Genomic DNA, 17,431 nt, shown 5'->3' with positions numbered 1-17,431 from the left:
GCCTGCAGCAAGGGGAGTGCTGACCTAACATGCTTCACATCTGAATCTGCCCCAAGTCCTGTGACAGGGAACAGAATCTCTCTCATCGAGGACACAGCCTCTTACTAATGCCAGCTGTTGAGATTGTCACGTGTGTTTCTTTCTGCTCACCTCCAGAAGTGCACCGGCCCTGTCTGGCCAAAAATTGGGGTGCTGCAGGCATTGGGAGGAACACAGCAGATGCAGACCTGCAATTCCGCAACCAGCTCAGGGCCAGCGCCCTAGCAGCACCAGATGGACAGGTGCTCCGTGCACACAGCCCCTGGGCCCAGGGCTGCCTGCACACCTGACCACATGGTCCTGGGGCAGTTCACCAAGGCATCACCCCAAGAATCCCACAAACACCAACCATGCTTCCTAAGCCTCTGCACGTTTCCTCTGCCCGGGCGCCCCCAGACATCCTGGTGAGTCTGGCTGGAGCCCAAATACACCAGGTAAGGAAAATACCCCCTGCTGTCTCTAAAAGACTTTTTGGAACTTTGGGAAGAAGGAAGGACCCTTTTTAAAAGGACTGTGTGTCAGGCAGGACCTTCTGAGTGTAGAATTTCACATCTCCTGCCCAAATACCAGGGCACTTAAAAGAGTTCTGCGAACATAAGGAAACAGACTGCCGTCTGTCCACACATTTCCCAGTGGGGAGCGCCCTCTCCATGCTAGGCACAGTTCTAGGCACAAGCAGGGGCCGCGAGGCCTTGGGGTTGGCACACCCATGGCCTGGGGCAGGTGCGCGATCCACGCCTGCCGAGTGAGGGAAGGAGGGAAGGGTGCCAAGAACCTATTTGGCTGAAACATTCTTAACTTTCTCTAAGTATCTGAATGTAATTATTTCTATGCATGTTTTCTACATTTTCTAAAAATAACAAATATTACTTTTGTACTAAAAAAGTAAAAGTAAGAGGGTTGATGAGGTTTTACATGAAGGCCATTGTAATCATGAATAAAATACCTAATTGCTAGTTTTACAAAAATCCACCTGGCCTTCTCTCTTCAGACCCACGGCAATCCCACCCCAGGCTGGCTCGGTGGAGACGGACCTCACGCCGTGTGCACACGCTCCGCAGTGTGGCCTATCCCCAGCGGTGCACAGGCCCACGTCCAAGACAGTCTGCCTAAGAGCAAGACGCATCGGCAAAGGCCATACCCAGGACAGAAAAGCAGCAGCGCGTGCTGTTCCATAAAGCTCCTAAGCTGGTGGGGAGAGGCAGTTAAGAGGTGTGAATGATGGGCTCACCCCAAACCCCACATCCGTCAACAAGAGCTTGGTCAGCACCAACTCAGAAAAGAGAGTGACGTGATGAGAGAAACCAAACATCGGAAACTGATGAAAACTCATCCCGGCACACTTAGTTGCCTACAGTGAGGGGCTAGAAAGAAGCCTCCAAAAAAGCACCTGGAATCCACCGTCACTCCCTGACCCCAAACCCCATCACCCCATCACCCCCTACCCAGCCCAACCCAGCTCCTCCAGCGAGGGCTGTTGCTACTTGCCGGGTTCATAAGGCAAGAGCTGTGTTGTTCCCACCCACCAGCGTCCCCCAGGACATTCCCCACCCAAACAGAAGCAGAGTGCCACAGAGGGTGGGCTCAGACGCCCGGGACCACTCCCTGCTGCCTGCTCAGTCCCCTGCACCAGTTACTGCCTCGCTAGGCACCCGTGCAGTGACCCGGAGGCTTCAGTGCTGGAGCAGACCGACAGCTATTTGTGTTTAAGGAAGGAAACGTCATCAAGTCCAGTGCCTGACTGAGGAACAGAGGGTGCCATGTGTCTACAGCAAGGCAGGACAGGAGCCCAAACATTCAACTCCAGTTATGCTAAAGAAATCTACATGACACGGGGTGGAAAGGCCATGCCGCTTAGCGAGTGGGACTTCCCAAGTCAGCCTTTGTCCCCACACTATGGTGGAGTGACACCTGCATCCGTCTCCTCGTCTCCACACCCTCCCCTAAACTCATGTCATCGTCATTGCACCTCCTGCCACTGACTCTCCTCTGAGCAGCCCACTGCCCCATGGCCCCCAATGCTCCAGCCAGCCAGTTCCTCCTTCCGCTTCTGTCCAAGGCAAGCCTGCTGTGCACGTGATATCAAGGGAAAGGTGCTGTGTGCTGAGGTACAGCAAGATGGCTGGAGCCCCTGTAAAGAGATGAAGGGTGGGCCTTCCAGACTCTCATGGAACAACTAGGCCCCAAGAAGCTTATGGGCATGACTCCTCACCCTTCAGGACCCCGAGGCAGAGCAGGGCTCATCTCGGAGGGATACCAGGTATGGCTCGTGCCTGATGGAATGGACACCAGTGAGACTCCCAGGGGGCCCATAAACTTAGAACTATCACTGCCAGCTTGAACTACAAGCGTCAGAGTTAGTACAAAATAAAAAGTGGGTGCTGAACCCCAAAATCCTACTGGCAGGAAGCAGGCTGAGGGAACAACTCAACTGCAATCAGGTGCTGTGTTTCAGACAAAGGGAAGCATGAGTCAGAGAGAGGACTCAAAGCCTCTGAGGGCAGAGGGACAGTTAACAATCCCAAATCGTGACACCTGAACAAGGAACTGCCACCATCTGCCAGGCTGAGTCTCCGAAGTGAGGCACGCCTGAGGCTCCTTTCTGCCTCCATTTTCCCTCATTTTGAACAGGCAGGTCTGGCCTGCGGTACTTGCCATGATGGCACCGTGGCTGTGGGTGGATGAGCTGACAGCGTGTCTCTCTAGTTCAGGTCAACAGACCGGGGCACCGTGCACCCCAGGAGCTGCACCTCAGCCCACCTAGAGCCAGTTTCGAGGATGATGCGGGGCTCTGAGCAGATGCTGTCACAAAAGGATCTTGTGGGGAGTGTATCTTGTGTGTAGGAGGGACATGAATCTCTGGGAGCAGCAGGTGCAAGGTGACAGGTAGCCTCTGAGATGGCCCCCATGACACCACCTCCTGGTCATCCTGCCCCTGCAGTCCCTCCCCTGGGGTGTGGGCTGGACCTAGCAACTCGCTTCTAACAAACAGAATGTGCAAAAGAGATGGGTGTCACTTCCAAGATGAGGTTACCAAAAAACCATGGCTTTCGTCTCGCTCATGCTCTCCCTCACTCGCTCTCAGGGAACTCACTGCCCAGCTGTGAGCTGCCCAAAGAAGCCACCCACATGACAAGGAATGGGTGTCTCTGGCCAACGGCCAGCGAGGACGTGAAGTCTTCCAACAGCGATATTACCAACCCTGGAAGCGGATTTTCTGAGGCTGCCGGCAGCCACACGAGAGTGCATGGAAGCGAATCCTCATCGCCCTGGCCGACGCCTTGATCACAGCCCTGCGTGAGCGTCACCAGGACGCCTGACCCCAGAAGCCTTGCAGCTACAGACACAGCGTGCTGCACAGCAGCAGCAAACCAACGTGCCACATGATGCAAAATACCTCCAGGGTCGTTCGACTTGCTGCCGTTCCTGCTATCAGCACAAAATGCCGCTGTACTTACTTCTAGGTGGCAATGTACAGCAGGTGGTTTCAAAAATGGTCCCTGAAATCTCCTCTGTGAGGAGGTGATTAAGGAAATTACGCCAGATACACCAGAGACAAACACTACAGAATGGGGAAAAGTGGCTAAAAAGAAGCCGAACTGATCATAATCTCACAAGCGAAGTCTAATTATCCCATTTTATAAATGAGGAAACCGAGGCTCCGGCACCACGACTGGAGGCAGTTAGGATTCAAAGCCAGGCTGGCTGACTGCAGTCCGGGCTCCACAGTGTGGCCCCGGCTGCCTCCCTCTCCACCAGCACATGCCTGGGAGAAAGCAGCCTCCCTGGAAGCACACATTTCCGCTAACAAAAACTATGTATCTGGTTCTCACAGAGTCTGTCTCAGTTCCTGGGTAGCTTTAGTCTCCTGAATCTGAATATTAATCATCTACGTTTAGGCAGCAGGTCAGTAGCCACCAACATTATGAGTAGTTTTTGAAGAAATATGCATAGTTTTTGAATAATATATTCGGCTGAACTGAAGAGTACAATACATAAAATGTCCCAGGTCAGCATTTTGTCATCATGCATAGTTTTGCGTGGGTCTTTTATAAATGTCAGTTCTTGAGGTTTTAACATTTCAAATCCAAAGAAACCAAGAGGCTGAGCATCAGGGACACACACATTAAATGCCTCCATTCCGGGCTCGTGGAGCAAATGCACTTTCTTTCTCTTCCAGAGTCAATCTCAGAAAGATCCCGCACATTGCTAGGCAGCAACACAGTGATTCGGTGCTTAGAAAAGAATTCACTCAAAAAACAATGCAGTTTTCAAAATTTGGAAGTACTGCAAATATGAATGATTAGGGGAAAGAAATGAGAGGTAAAGAAGAAATTAAAGACTGGCAACTTTCAGAATGCTTTGTTTCTTTGAACACTTGAGAAAAAGGTATACACTATTACAGTCCAGCAACAGTAAAAGGAAGTAGCATTCAGAAAGTCATATAAAGTTGAAGAAATAGTTGTGCTAACATCACACTAATACTAATAACATAAAGTGTGAACACTGGCTTTAGCTTCTTAGCTCTGTTTTACTTCTAGAGAACACAGCAGGGGCAGGTCTGTGGGGCGGGAGGAAGTCAGGCAACCAGGGAGACAAGTTGCCTTTGTTCCTCCTGCCTCTTGTTCCCCCCACTACCAGGGCAAGCTCAAGCTGCTGAGGAAGAGGAGGGGGCTTCTCCCAAGGAAGGGAAACTCTGCAGGATCCTCCAAGGACCCAGAGTCCACGACGCAAAAGAGCCTCCAGGGACAGGGTATCTGCACAGATGCTGAAATATAGCACTGCTGGTTCCAGTATCCTCCGGCAACGGCCACAGAGGTGAGGCTGGGGGAGCCTGCAGGCGCTCTGCAGCTGTCACCCATGTCCCCATCCAGTCGGAGGCCCTCCCACATCCTCCCTGCCTAGGTCGCCATACCAAGGCTCACCTTGCATAGCGGCCACACCTCCTGCTGGACTCCCTGCTGCACCCCACTTGCCGGCCCACCCTGTCCTCACCCTCCTCCTGCCCACAGCTGCCAGTGCTTTGTCCTTCCCCACTTCCTAATCCCTGCCCAAGCACCTGTCCCACTGGGTCCAGCCTCTTGAGGCTCCCTCACTAGGTGCCCCCCCAAACCTCAACGTCCTCCTCAGTCAGACCCACTTCCTCAGTCAGACCCACTTCCTCAGTCAGACCCACTTCCTCACGGCCCCATGATTTTCCTGCTCCCTCATTCATTCATTGATTCATTCAAGAACTGTCTCGCGCCTTCTGCAGCAGCTCCAGGTGGGCAACTACGAACAGGCAACCGGTGATGGTCCCGAACTCCCAGGGCCAGCTGCCGCGGGGTCACAGACTGTTAGACAGCCCAATGCCACAGTGCACAGCAGGGCCAGGCCATGCAGTAGGACACCATTTGCAAAAATCACTCTCTCCTGAAACGGGTCCTCTCTCCTCTGTCCACAACTCTGAGGTTCAGCTCACAGCCCACCTCCTACCTGAAGCCCCCACTGACCCCTCCAACACCCCCAGCCCCCGGGCTCTGAGAACCTACCCACAGAGCAGGGGCCCCACACGCCGGCTGTGCCTGTCCACTCCTGGGTCGCCTCCCTTCTCATGTACAGAGACGTCGCCCCACAGCCTTCTGGGGCTTTCTGATGTGGTGCTGTGGGTGCACACACAGGCCCCCTGCAAGGGGCAGGAGGACCCACTTTTGTAAGCAGGGGGAGCAGAGCCCACCAGTCACAAGAGACTGGAAGGGGCTGAGCACAACGGGCCCCACCTGCCTGTGTCTCTGTGGTTTTGAAGGCCACACAACGTGAACTCCAGAAACTCCAATCCTGCAGAAGCACCACACCACAAAGACACTCAGACAAGAGCAGAAGCCAAGCCCCCAACCCCACCCACCCCAGACCACAACAGCCAGGGCCCAAGCCCACAGGGCCCAAGCCACGTCACAGGCGCCAACTCGACCCTGCGGTCAGTCCAGCAGAGCCTGCACTGCTAGCTCACTCTGGGCACCGGCCTGGTGATGACCTGGCTTTGGGAAAAGTGAACAGGACACACGAAGGCCACAGCCCTCCAGAATATCCCGGTGCCCCACAGCTGATGAAATTTTCTGATTCCAGAAACAAACACTAGTTCAGTATCTTTGGAACACTGAAGGTCAAACCTCCTCAATTCTTCCTTTCCATTTGTATTTGACTTTCCCTTTTTATCTCTACTTGATATTTACTTCTGTTTGTGGTTTTTAAATCTGCACGGAGTGAGACTATAAATGGAGTTGCCAGATTTAACAAAAAAATAAAAAAACACAGGATACCCAGTTAAACGTGAATCTTAGATACATGACAACTTCTCAGTATGAGTGCGCCCCAAATGCTGCATGGCAACACTGTACCTGGCATGCCTAGCCCTGGAGAGGCTGCGTTTTAACCTGGCTCATTCCAACGCCCACGTTGGTCTCCTCCTCCGCCTTGCTGGCGCCTCGGAGGTCCCCCATCACCCCGCCTGGACATGTCACCTCTGTGCCCCCCACCCCTTCATTCCCTCATACCTGCTTCCTTGGACAAAGCCCACAGTGGCAGGTAAAGGACAGGAAAGGACAGGCACAGCCCCAGATTCCAGTCTCACTGTCCATCCCTGGGCCTCGGACCCCAGCCTCACTCTCCATCCCTGTCCCTGGCGGGCCTCTCCTTAGCCCAAAACACCCCAGAAAGACTGAAATCAATTTTTCTCATCAACAAATGGGTCTTTTTTCCAGCCTCCTACATGTGATTCTCCTATTCACCGACACCTGGTCACTCCCCTACAGGATTCAAGGGAAAAAGACACAGAGGGTTCCACCACTGTTTGTTTTGTGTGTTCACTAGGCCTGAAGGGGTCCTTTTGCTTTTAGTATCTTACCCGCTCTCAGAAAGACAACAATAAAATCGATGCCAACATTCACAGTACTGTGAGCCTCTCCAGCACCAAGCATGTTAAGGACAAGCTGTGCACCTGTCCTGCCCACAGGGCAGCCGGGGACAGACCCTGTGTAACAGAGGAGGGCAGCCGGGACAGACCCCACGTAACAGGAGGGCAGCTGGGGAGGCTCCTGGGGCCTGAAGCGTGGTACCCTTGTGACCTCCTCATGTGGCTCCTCACCACCCCCAGGTCTAGGCGGGTGCAGTGGGGCAAACGGCAGCCCCAAAGATACGAGGGCCCAATCCCCAGAAGTTGTGATTGTGACCCTATTTGGAAAAGGATTATGTTAAGGATTCTGAGACGAGGCAGTGATCCCCAATTTCTCAGGTGGGTCCTAAATGCAATCACAGGTGTCCGCAAAAGAGGGAGGCAGAAGGGAGACACAGACCCAGAGAAGGCCACATGAGAGAATGCCACATGGTGACAGAGGCAGGGACTGGAGTGATGCAAACACAAGCCAAGCAAGGCTGGGAGCCCTAGCAGCTGGGAGAGGCAGGAAGGGTCTTCCCCTAGAGCCTTCGGAGGGGTCACAGCTCTGCCACACCTTGACTTTAGGCTTCTGGTCTCCAGAACTGTGACAGGACCAACTGCTGCTGGGCTAGCCCCTTGCTGGTGATAATTTGTGCTAGCAGGCACAGGAACTCCTAGGAGGGGTGGGCCCAGGCAGTCCTCCTACTCCCAGGGCCAACTGCCCCAGCCTCACAGGGAGGAACCTGGCTGCTAAATGCTGGAATCCACAGAGCTATCCCTCTTCCACACAATGCTCTACTAACTCCCAGGCTGGACTCCAGGACCCTGGGGTGCAGAGGGCTCTGGCAGGCAGGGCAAGCCAGCCCCTCACCCTGCCCAAAGTGCCTTCACTGCACTCCAGCTCAGCAGAGTCCACGGCACTGCCGTCTCCCACAACCTAGCACACAGTGGGGGCCAGACCCAGATGCACTCAGTGAAGGCCTGGGCGCTTCCAAGGTGTTCCCAGCAGCCAGAACGCAAGCCTGCAGCAATGCCAACAGCACCATCGCTAATGCTGACCAGGACTCCCAGGTGTCAGCCACTGCTCCTAACCATTTTCCACACATCACGCTATTTAAACCTCACAACAATCTTATGATTAATCCTATTTTGCAGACAAACTGCAGCACAGAGAAAAGACTGTGGGGGTGAGGTGAAGACCGCGGAACAGCAGACACAGGCCAGGCTGCGTTTTTCCCCCAACCCTCAGTGAGCTTGGAGGAGCCCCAGCCTAGCATACCTGCACCAGGTCCAGGGGTCCAGGGGTCACGGGCCTCTGGAAAGTCAAAGAAGAGCCCGTAGGCCCTATCCTTACGGTGCTCGCATCAGAGGAAAGCAATAAAGGACGCACAGTCTCTCTGCCACCAGGTTAGTCAGGTTAGTTGGCCTATCTAGGAAATGCATGCATCTGTTCTAGGTTAACACTTAAGATACGGAAGTCAGGTGTTGTTAGGGGAGGAACTTTCTTTTAGCTGGAGTACTCACTCCCTGATCACCTGAACTCTCTAAGTGAGATCACCTGAACTCTCTAAGTGAGATCACCTGAACTCTCTAAGTGAGATCACCTGAACTCTCTAAGTGAGATCACCTGAACTCTCTAAGTGAGATCACCTGAACTCTCTAAGTGAAAAACAAGCAAACTGCCAAAGACCGATGCCTGGCTACTAATCAACATGCCAGCAGCTCTATCCGTAAACTGACAGTCTCCTACATTCTCCCATGCTGCTAAATCAAGTTCCAACCGGACACAAAATATAAAAACCAACTCTGGGAGGTCCTGGAGAGCTATGAAAAGCAGGCAGAAAGTGGAGGGGAGTTGTCCCCTGAAAGGAGAGAGCTGCACCAAGTAAAACATGTGTTCCTTTTTTTTTTTTTTTTTTTGAGACGGAGTCTTGCTCTGTCGCCCAGGCTGGAGTGCAGTGGCCGGATCTCAGCTCACGGCAAGCTCCGCCTCCCGGGTTCCCGCCATTCTCCTGCCTCAGCCTCCCGAGTAGCTGGGACTATAGGCGCCCGCCACCTCGCCCGGCTAGTTTTTTGTATTTTTTTTAGTAGAGACGGGGTTTCACCGTGTTAGCCAGGATGGTCTCGATCTCCTGACCTCGTGATTCGCCCGTCTCGGCCTCCCACAGTGCTGGGATTACAGGCTTGAGCCACCGTGCCCGGCCAAAACGTGTTTCTAAAAATGGCTAGAGCGCAGTAGAAGCTGTGATCCTCCCAACTTGAAGAGTCCAAGATAGGGCTTGGGGAGGACACGGTGGCTGAACAGTGAGGGGCATATCTCAGAAAGGAGGTCACTGGGGAAGAGGCAGTCTAAAATCTGTTAATAAATTCTGCCTAGGTCCTGGCCAGTGGTGAGTCATCCACACACACAGAGACCCCAGAGTCCAGCAGAAGGAGGCAGCCAGAAGGTCAACAGCACCAAGCAGAGACTGCAGCAGATATTTTCATTTGAGTCCAGACAAATTAACTTCCAGAACAAAAATCAACACTCTTCAGAAAAAAGAAGTCACTACAGTCATCATCTACAATGTCCAGTACACCATCAAACATGACTAGATGTTCAAAGAAACGGGAAGATGTGACCCACAGTCAGAAGAAGCCAACAGAAATGATCCTGAGATAATTTCAGCAGGTGCTGAAATTAGCAGAGAAGAACGTTAAAGCAGCTGGTATGTGTTCAAAGATTTAATGACAACATGATCACAATAAACAAATGACAGAGCAGAGAAATGGAAACTAGAAAATAAGTGAAAATTCTAGAAATAAAAACTACTGTAACTGAAATTTTAAAATTCACTAAACAAACCTAATAGCAGTTTGAAGATGGTGAAAAATTACATATCCAAGAAGTTCAACAAACCCTGGGCAGGACAAATGCAAAGCAAACCCTCCTAAGAACATCACAATCAAACCGCTGGAAGCCAAAATTCCCGAGAGGAGCTTGAAAGCACATCACCATATAACACAAAGGAGGAACACAGCTACCAAAATGACTGACTTCTTAGAAGCAGCAAAGGGGCAACGTGAGGAGACTATGAAAAAACAAAATGAAAAGTAAAAATTGCCAGGTGTGGGGGTACATGCTTGTAATCCCAGCTACTCAGGAGGTTGAGGCAGGGGGATTGCTTGAGCCCAGGAGTTTGAGACTGCAGTGAGCTATGATTGCACCACTGCATTCCAGCCTGGGCAAAAGAGTGACACTCCATCTCAATTAAAAAAAAAAAATTGAACAAACATTAAAGAGATCAACATTGATGAGAAAAAAGAGAATTAGAGGATCAACCTAGGAGGTCCAACCTCCAAATAAAAGTTCCAGAAAGAGAAAACAGCAAAACTGAAAGAAAATTATATTTGAAATTTTAAAACTTCTATCTTCAGCCTGAAGGGGCCCACGGAGTGCCCAGCACAATAAATGGAAGCAGATGCCATCATCAGGTTTCTTAGAACACTGAAGGAAAAGAGCCACTTCTATGAGCTTGGGGCAGGAGAGATCACACACACAAGAACTGAAATCAGAATGGCATCAGACTTCTCAACAGCACAGAAACCAAATGCAACGAAGCACCATTTTCAAAATTCTGAAAAAATCATTGTCAGTCTAAAATTTTATACCCAGCTAAGTTAAAAGGTAACCAAAGAGTAAAATAAAGATGTTTTCTAAATTAAGGACAAAAAGAAAAGAAAAAACCTATGTGATGTTTCTTAGGTATCAAGAGTAGGACTTCAGCAAAACGAGGAGTGAGCCAAGCAGACAGAGAAGAGCAGGACCCAGTGCACTGGGAGCCCCACAGATGGAGGACAGCACGGGAAAATGTGGGTGACGGTGGCGCAGCAGGTCTCCTGGAGACTAGGGCAAGCGGGAGCAAGGAGAAGGCTCCCAACCACAAAGGGGTGGGGATGGGGCTAGTGTCCTGGATGCAATGAAAAACAAACCATCCTGATAGGTGGGTGATTAGAAGATGTGAATCCACAGGGCTGTGTGAGAGGACCTGTGCTCAGGGCACTCCTTGGCTCAATAAGGAGCAATGCTTACAGTCACACAAGAGCGAGGACTACAGATCTCACCAAAAGCGGTGATGTGACGATGATGGCACATAGAGGGACAGGGAGGCTGATGGGACAGAGGAGAGCTAAACCTCCCCTCGGCCTTTAGGAGAAATAAAAAAATAATGTCTACAACAAACTCGAAAGGAGCAGCTTCAACAGCAGGAAATGCCTGAGAAAACAGGCCATTTAGGATCCTGCCTCCGGGGGCTGGGGCCAGGCAGGGCAGGAGAACGCCTACAACTGGATGCTTCAATCCACAGACTCAGCCCTTCTTCAGGCATGCTGGAAGGACAGCTGAGATCACTGCTAAGGGACACAAAGATGCAGGAAACGATATGTGAGTGGAGTGTGTGTGCGCATATCAGGTATCACCATGGTTACAGAGTTGGGGACAGCAAGTCCACAGAAAAGCAGAAAGAAAAGAAAAACAGAAAGAACAAACCAGATGTTTCTTTTCTCCTTCACTGAAGTCCAGACCTTAAAAAAATGGGGGAAGGAAACTTCTAACCCAAGAGTTCCTTGTCTAGAGCCCGAGGCAAGAGGCTCCTTCATGGAAGAATCTAGGCAACTTCTGCAACGGTGGCCCCCAAAAACCACAGGTGAAACTGCATGAGCACTGTGTGGAGTATCCAGTTTGGAACTGGTAATGACTCCACCTCCTAAAAAAGGCACAGCACGAGTGACCTCCCACAACCTCTCATGACGGGTTGCATCCTGAGCAAGGCTTATCTTCCTTCCCAGGACACCTGTTTCCAGGACGGCTCCCGCCTCTCCCCAAGGACAGGGATGTGAAACCACAGGGACCTTCCCTCAGACAAACCCTGCCCATCCCAGGGAGGATGCACGAGATGGCTGCTCCTCTCACACAACAGGAAAAGTGAAGTCATTTCTAAGACAAGTGAGGAGCCTGCTGTAGGCCGAATAGCCATCCCCAAAGATATCCAGGCCCTAATCCCTGGGACTGTGAAAGTTATACAGCAATATGGATCTGCAGATGTGAGTAAACTAAGGCTCCCAGGAGGAGGAGATTATCCTGGACATTTGAAGACAGCAGAGGAAGACAGAGGCTAGGCGCGGTGGCTCAGGCCTGCAATCCCAACCCTTTGAGAAGCTAAGGCAGGAGGATCACTTGAGGCTAAGAGTTCAAGATCAGCCTGGGCAACATAGTGAGACCCTCATCTCTACCAAAAAAAAAAAAAAAAAAAACAGACAAATTAGCTGGACATGGTGGCACATGCCTGGAGTCCCAGGCACTCAAGAGGCTGAGGCAGGAGGATGGCTTCATCCAGGAGTTCGAGGCTGTAGTGAGCTATGATTGTGCCACCTCACTCCACCTGGGCAACAAAGTGAGACCCTGTCTCTAAAAAGAGAGAATAAAGAGGAGGACAGTGGAAGCAGGGCAGGAGCCGGGAGCCAAGGAATGAGGTCAGCCCCCAGCAACTGATCGGGGGGGCAAACGGTTCTCCTCCAGCTCCCAGAAGCTGACCAAGGGGGCAAACAGTTCTCCTCCAATCCCCAGACACTGACCGGGGGGCGAACAGTTCTCCTCCAGACTCCAGAAGCTGACCGGGGTGGGGGCAAATGGTTCTCCTCCAGCCCCCAGAAGTTGACCAGGGGGGCAAACGTTCTCCTCCAGTGCCTCAGGAGGGAGCTTGGTCAACCGACGATGACACCACAGTTTCAGCCCAACCAGGGGGAATAAACTTTTGCCTTTTCAGCCACTGAGTGGTGCTTTGTTACACAGCAATAGGAAACTTATACAGCTGGGAAGCAAAATGTTTCCAGGAATTCCATCAAATTCAAATAAAATGTAAAATGCTCTGGGCTTTAGGATTTTGTGTGCTTGAAGCCCTGCATGTGTTAAGTCGTAACTAATGAGTTGTTTATTCCCTCAGCCTGTTTGTTATTGTTGTTGGTTTGTCTGTGTTTTTGAGATGGAGTTTTTCTGTTTTTGAGACGGAGTTTTGCTCTTGTCATCCAGGCTGGAGTGCAATGGTGTAATCTCGGCTCACTGCAACCTCCACCTCCCAGGTTCAAGTGATTCTCCTGTCTCAGCCTCCCGAGTAGCTGGGATTACAGGCACGTGCCACCATACCCCGATAATTTTGTATTTTTAGTAGAGACGGGGTTACACCATGTTGGCCAGGCTGGTCTCACACTCCTGAACTCAGGTGATCCACCCGCCTCGGCCTCCCAAAGTGCTGGTATTACAGGCGTTAAGTCACCGCACCCAGCCCAGCCTGATTGTTTTGCTTGGCCCATCTCAGACAAAAATAAAGGTCCAAAGACAATGTGATCCGCACACTGCCAACCAGGCCCGCAGAGCCCACTCGGCCCCCTTCCATCAGCCTGGAGCGCTGACTTCCGGCAGCCTCAGCCTATCCTCCCTCTCCTTTACCCCCAGACCTTCCCACAGCAGCAGCCAGGCTGGCTGGGGCCCCAGCTGTCACCTCTGGGCCCTCACCACCTCCAGGACCTCACTGAGTCCCAGCTCCCAGTGCCACAAGTCTCCTCGGCCTGGCCACCCCTTCTTCCCCGAGACCCTCATCCTAAACAGGGCAGAAAGGGAGCCAGCCCTTGACCTTGGATTCCCTCCTCTTTGCAGTCCAGATCCAGTGCCTCCCTCCCACCTCCTGACCCTCCCCATGACATGCCCTCAGGTCACACTGCCCCTGCCCTCTCCTGAACACTCCACAGGTCAGTACTGCACCTTCAACCCACATCCAGGGGCCTTTCCTCCACCCTATCTTTGTCAACCTCCCTGAGACCTCCGGTCACCACTGCCCTGTCGCTCCTCCCTCTGTTCTGCCAGTCACAGAGGCATCTGCATCACTGCAGTTCCAGAGCTAGAAATGTAAGCCTGTCTGAGGGCAGATTCCAGCCTCAAGAGGTCTCGGAGACAAGGGTGGACTTGCAGTTTTAAGAAAAAGACCCAAACAGGTGTGCACCAACTCGTGCAGCCCAAGGCCCTGCAGGTGGCCCCATCACCCACCTGCAGGCTCAGCCACCCCACTGCCCTTGGCTGAACCCCTGCCCTCAGCCAACATGGCCTTCCCCATCGGCGGAGCTGTGGTACCAGGCAGGGCCCGGGCACCCGATATCCATCATCTCAAGTCCCCAAAAGCAGTAGCCACGATGGACCTTTTTATACTGCTTTTTCAGGGGAAGAAACTTCACACGGTGACAATTACTTTCTAAACTGAAACATAAACTGGTTCCCCATTACTCATAATCACTCTGCCCTCCCCACATCACCTTCTCTGGGGGCAGGCCTCAGCCCCTTGGAAGGCCCGTGGGACTGCACCCCGGCGGCCCTCGCTGCCCGAAGCTGCCTCTCTGCCCTCCCTGGTAGTCTCCTTATGCGAACGGTGAGGTGCTTCCTTGCCTGGGAAGGCCTCCAGGGATCCTTCTGTGCAGGCCTTGCCCGCCATCCTGCAGGTCCCTGTGGCCTCAGAAGGGCCCTGGACAGGACAGCATGGACCACACTGAAGGCTTCAGACAAAGCCACTCTTAGCCCTTGCGGCAGCCCCAAAGACAGGTCCAATGACGAAACTCAAGCACAGAGAAGGTGGTCACCTGCCCAGGGACACATTCCCAACAAGTGACCAGGCAGGTGAGAGGCCAGGTGGTCCTCTCTATCCACACTCCACGGCTCTGGGCCCCCTCTCTGTCCACACTCCATGGCTCTGTCTACACTCCACAGTCCACACTCCACGGCGATGGGCTCCTTCTCTGCCCACACTCCACTGTCTACACTCTACGGCTCTGGACCCCCTATCTGTCTACACTCCACAGTCCACATTCCATGGCTCTGGGCCCCTTCTCTGTCTGCACCGCTATGACACTCTGTCTACACTCCACAGCTATGGGTCCCCTCTCTGTCTACACTCGATGGCTCTGGGCCCGCTCTCTGTCTACACTCCACGGCTCTGGGCCCCCTCTCTGTCTACACTCCACAGCTCTGGACCCTCTATCTGTCTTCACTCCACTGTTTATACTCCATGGCTCTGGGCCCCTTTCTGTCTACACTCCACAACTCTGGGCCCCTTCTCTGTCCCCAATGCACAGCTCTGGGTCCCCTCTCTGCCTACACTTCCTAGCTTTGGGAACCCTCTGTCTACACTGCACAATCGCGGCACCGCGGTGGAGCCGAGCCCAGGTCGCTACAGTGGGTCTGGAGTTCGGGTCTCTGGAGGCAGCCTCTGCCCTAACAAAGCGGCCGCTCGTGGAGTCCGACGAGGGAACCTGGACCCCTCAGCGCCATCAGGGCCGCGTTCCCGGCGCTCCCAGGCGCTCCTCGCCCGCGGGACCCTCTGCCCGGCGCCGCCCCCGCGGGTCCCGCCAAGGACCCGGGCGGGTCTCACCGCGCGGGGCCCCAGGAGGCTGCGCACCCGCCCGGCCAGGAGGCCCCACAGGCCCGCGCCCCGCGCCCCTGCCCCCGCCCCGCCCCGCGCCGCGCCGGGCCCGGGACCTGGAGCCTGAGCCGGGCCGGCGAACAAAAGGCAGGGCGGGCGGGCGGCGACCCCGAGGGGACGGGCGCCGAGCAGGGCTGGCCGGGGTCGACCGGGAGGCCGAGGGCGCGGGTGCGCGCCCCGGAGGCGAAAGAAAGAGCGGAGGCGGCGCGCCCGGCCCCCGCCCCGGCCCCGCACACCTACCGGGCCGCGCCGCTCGCTCCCGCTCCGGGCGCTCCGGCCCGAGCAACCGCCCGCGCGCGTAACGGTCGCCTCAGCAGCCACCGCCCCCCGGGGTCGAGGCGGGGGCGGGGCCGGAGCCGGGGCCAGAGGAGGGGCGGGGCCGGGAGGGGCGGGGCGAACTGAAAGCGAGGCGGGGCCAAGGGGGGGGATTGGGGAGGGGTGAGTCGGGGGCGGGGTATGGGGCGGGGCGAGGGTCTGCGCGTGGGTACAGCGTGGGAATGGGACTGCCAGGGAAGGGGATGGGAAGAAGTGAGGGGCGGGGCTCCACGGCTGGGGGCGGGACTTCCGTTGCGGGCGCGGCGGCCCTGGTACGCCTGGTGTGGCTTCGCACTGGCCTGGCCCTGGAGCTGGGAGAGACTGCATTCCCGCAAGCTGGTTTTCCCTGCCTCCGCCGGCCCGGGACACCCTGCGAAGGGCAGATCGGTGTGGCCGGGAGGAGCCGACCCTGCCTGAGCTGTCTCCGTCCTTCGCCGTCAGTGTCCAAGGAAGTCCCGCTCCAGTTGGGTCGCGGTGCCCGGAAATCCTGGGTGTGAGGAGTCATGCCCCGGCGCCCTGGGTTTTCGGCCGGGCAGATGCCCGGAGCTGGCGGCAGCCTCGCGGGCGGCGTGAGTTCCCGCAGCGAAGCCACGGGGACAGCTATGAAAGGCCGTTCCCTCCGGGCCCCGGGACGCTCGCGAAGGCGGCGCGGTGACTGCGGCGTCCATCGGGTCTGCCCCTCCCGGAGCGCGGGCAGCAGCGGGGGCGGGACTGGAGGCACCGCCGGCCCGAGAGGGGGAGCTGCCCGGCCCCGGCCTGCGCCTCTGGCCCCGTCCCAGCCGCCGCCTTCACCCCTTAGGCCGGGGTTCCTTCCTCACCCTCTTCGTGTCTTCCTTCCGCGGCGCTGGGTCTCCCTGCCCCTTCCTTCCTGCCCTCCCCTCATTCTCTCCCGCCGCCTTTTTCCCTCGAGACGCACCCCTCGCTGCTGTTCACGCTCTCGCCCTACTGCCCTCCCAGGGATTCGGCCCCTCTCGGGTTTGCTTCTCTCCTGTCACCTGCCTTGATGGGCTCAAAACGCTTCCTCTCCGCCCCCGCCCCCGCCCCAGGCTTTCTTGGGAGCTCTTCATCATCTGTTCTTGTGTGACTAGTTTGGATCCGGAGGAAATCAATGGCATTCTCAGTGGGACAACTGGAATCCAGCAAGGCTCCCGCTGGCAGAGGCGCGGCCCGGGAGCGGGGAAGCCACAGGGAGGTGCTGAATTGGGACAGGTGACAGGAGGGATGGTGTCACCTGCAGGACTAAAGGAACTCGGCCAGAACGGTTACAGGAAGCCAGACAGGGAGAGAGAGCCACTTAACAGGAGCTGCGACCTGTGGCCAAGGGACACAGCCAGCCCTTGATGACCCAGCAGAGAGAGCCAGGGAAGAGGCCAGGCGCAGTGGCTCACGCCAGTAATCCCATCACTTTGAGAGGCTGAGGCGGGAGTTCAAGACCACCCTGGGCAAGATGGCCAAACCCCATCTCTACTAAAATACAAAAAAATTAGCCGAGCGTGGGGGTGTTCGCCTGTAGTCCCAGTTAGTTAGGAGGCTGAGGCAGGAGAATCACTTGAGCCCCAGAGGCGGAGGTTGCAGTGAACGGAGATGGTGCCTCTGCACTCCAGCCTGGGTGACAGAGTGAAACTCCCATCTCAAAAAAAAAAGAGAACCAGGAAAGAAACTG

At 54.8% G+C, this 17,431-nt stretch overlaps 1 protein-coding gene across 2 annotated transcripts in view; it reads right to left on the bottom strand.

Annotated features, from left to right (window-relative positions):
* Positions 1–15,782, bottom strand: part of RGS12 (regulator of G protein signaling 12) — a 148,528-nt gene extending 132,746 nt beyond the window's left edge. Inside the window, exon 1 of one of the 2 annotated variants that reach the window (XM_030920117.1) lies at positions 15,694–15,782. The gene's annotated coding sequence lies outside the window, so the exon portion shown is untranslated. The remainder of the gene's footprint in view (positions 1–15,693) is intronic. The other variant, XM_030920127.1, reaches the window with a different exon arrangement.
* Positions 15,783–17,431: the final 1,649 nt, after the last annotated feature.

The sequence above is a fragment of the Rhinopithecus roxellana genome, chromosome 2 (assembly GCF_007565055.1).
Source record: "Rhinopithecus roxellana isolate Shanxi Qingling chromosome 2, ASM756505v1, whole genome shotgun sequence".
NCBI lineage: Eukaryota > Metazoa > Chordata > Mammalia > Primates > Cercopithecidae > Rhinopithecus > Rhinopithecus roxellana.
The sequence above is the reverse complement of the archived record's forward strand: the minus strand, read 5'-3'. Positions and strand labels throughout refer to the sequence as shown.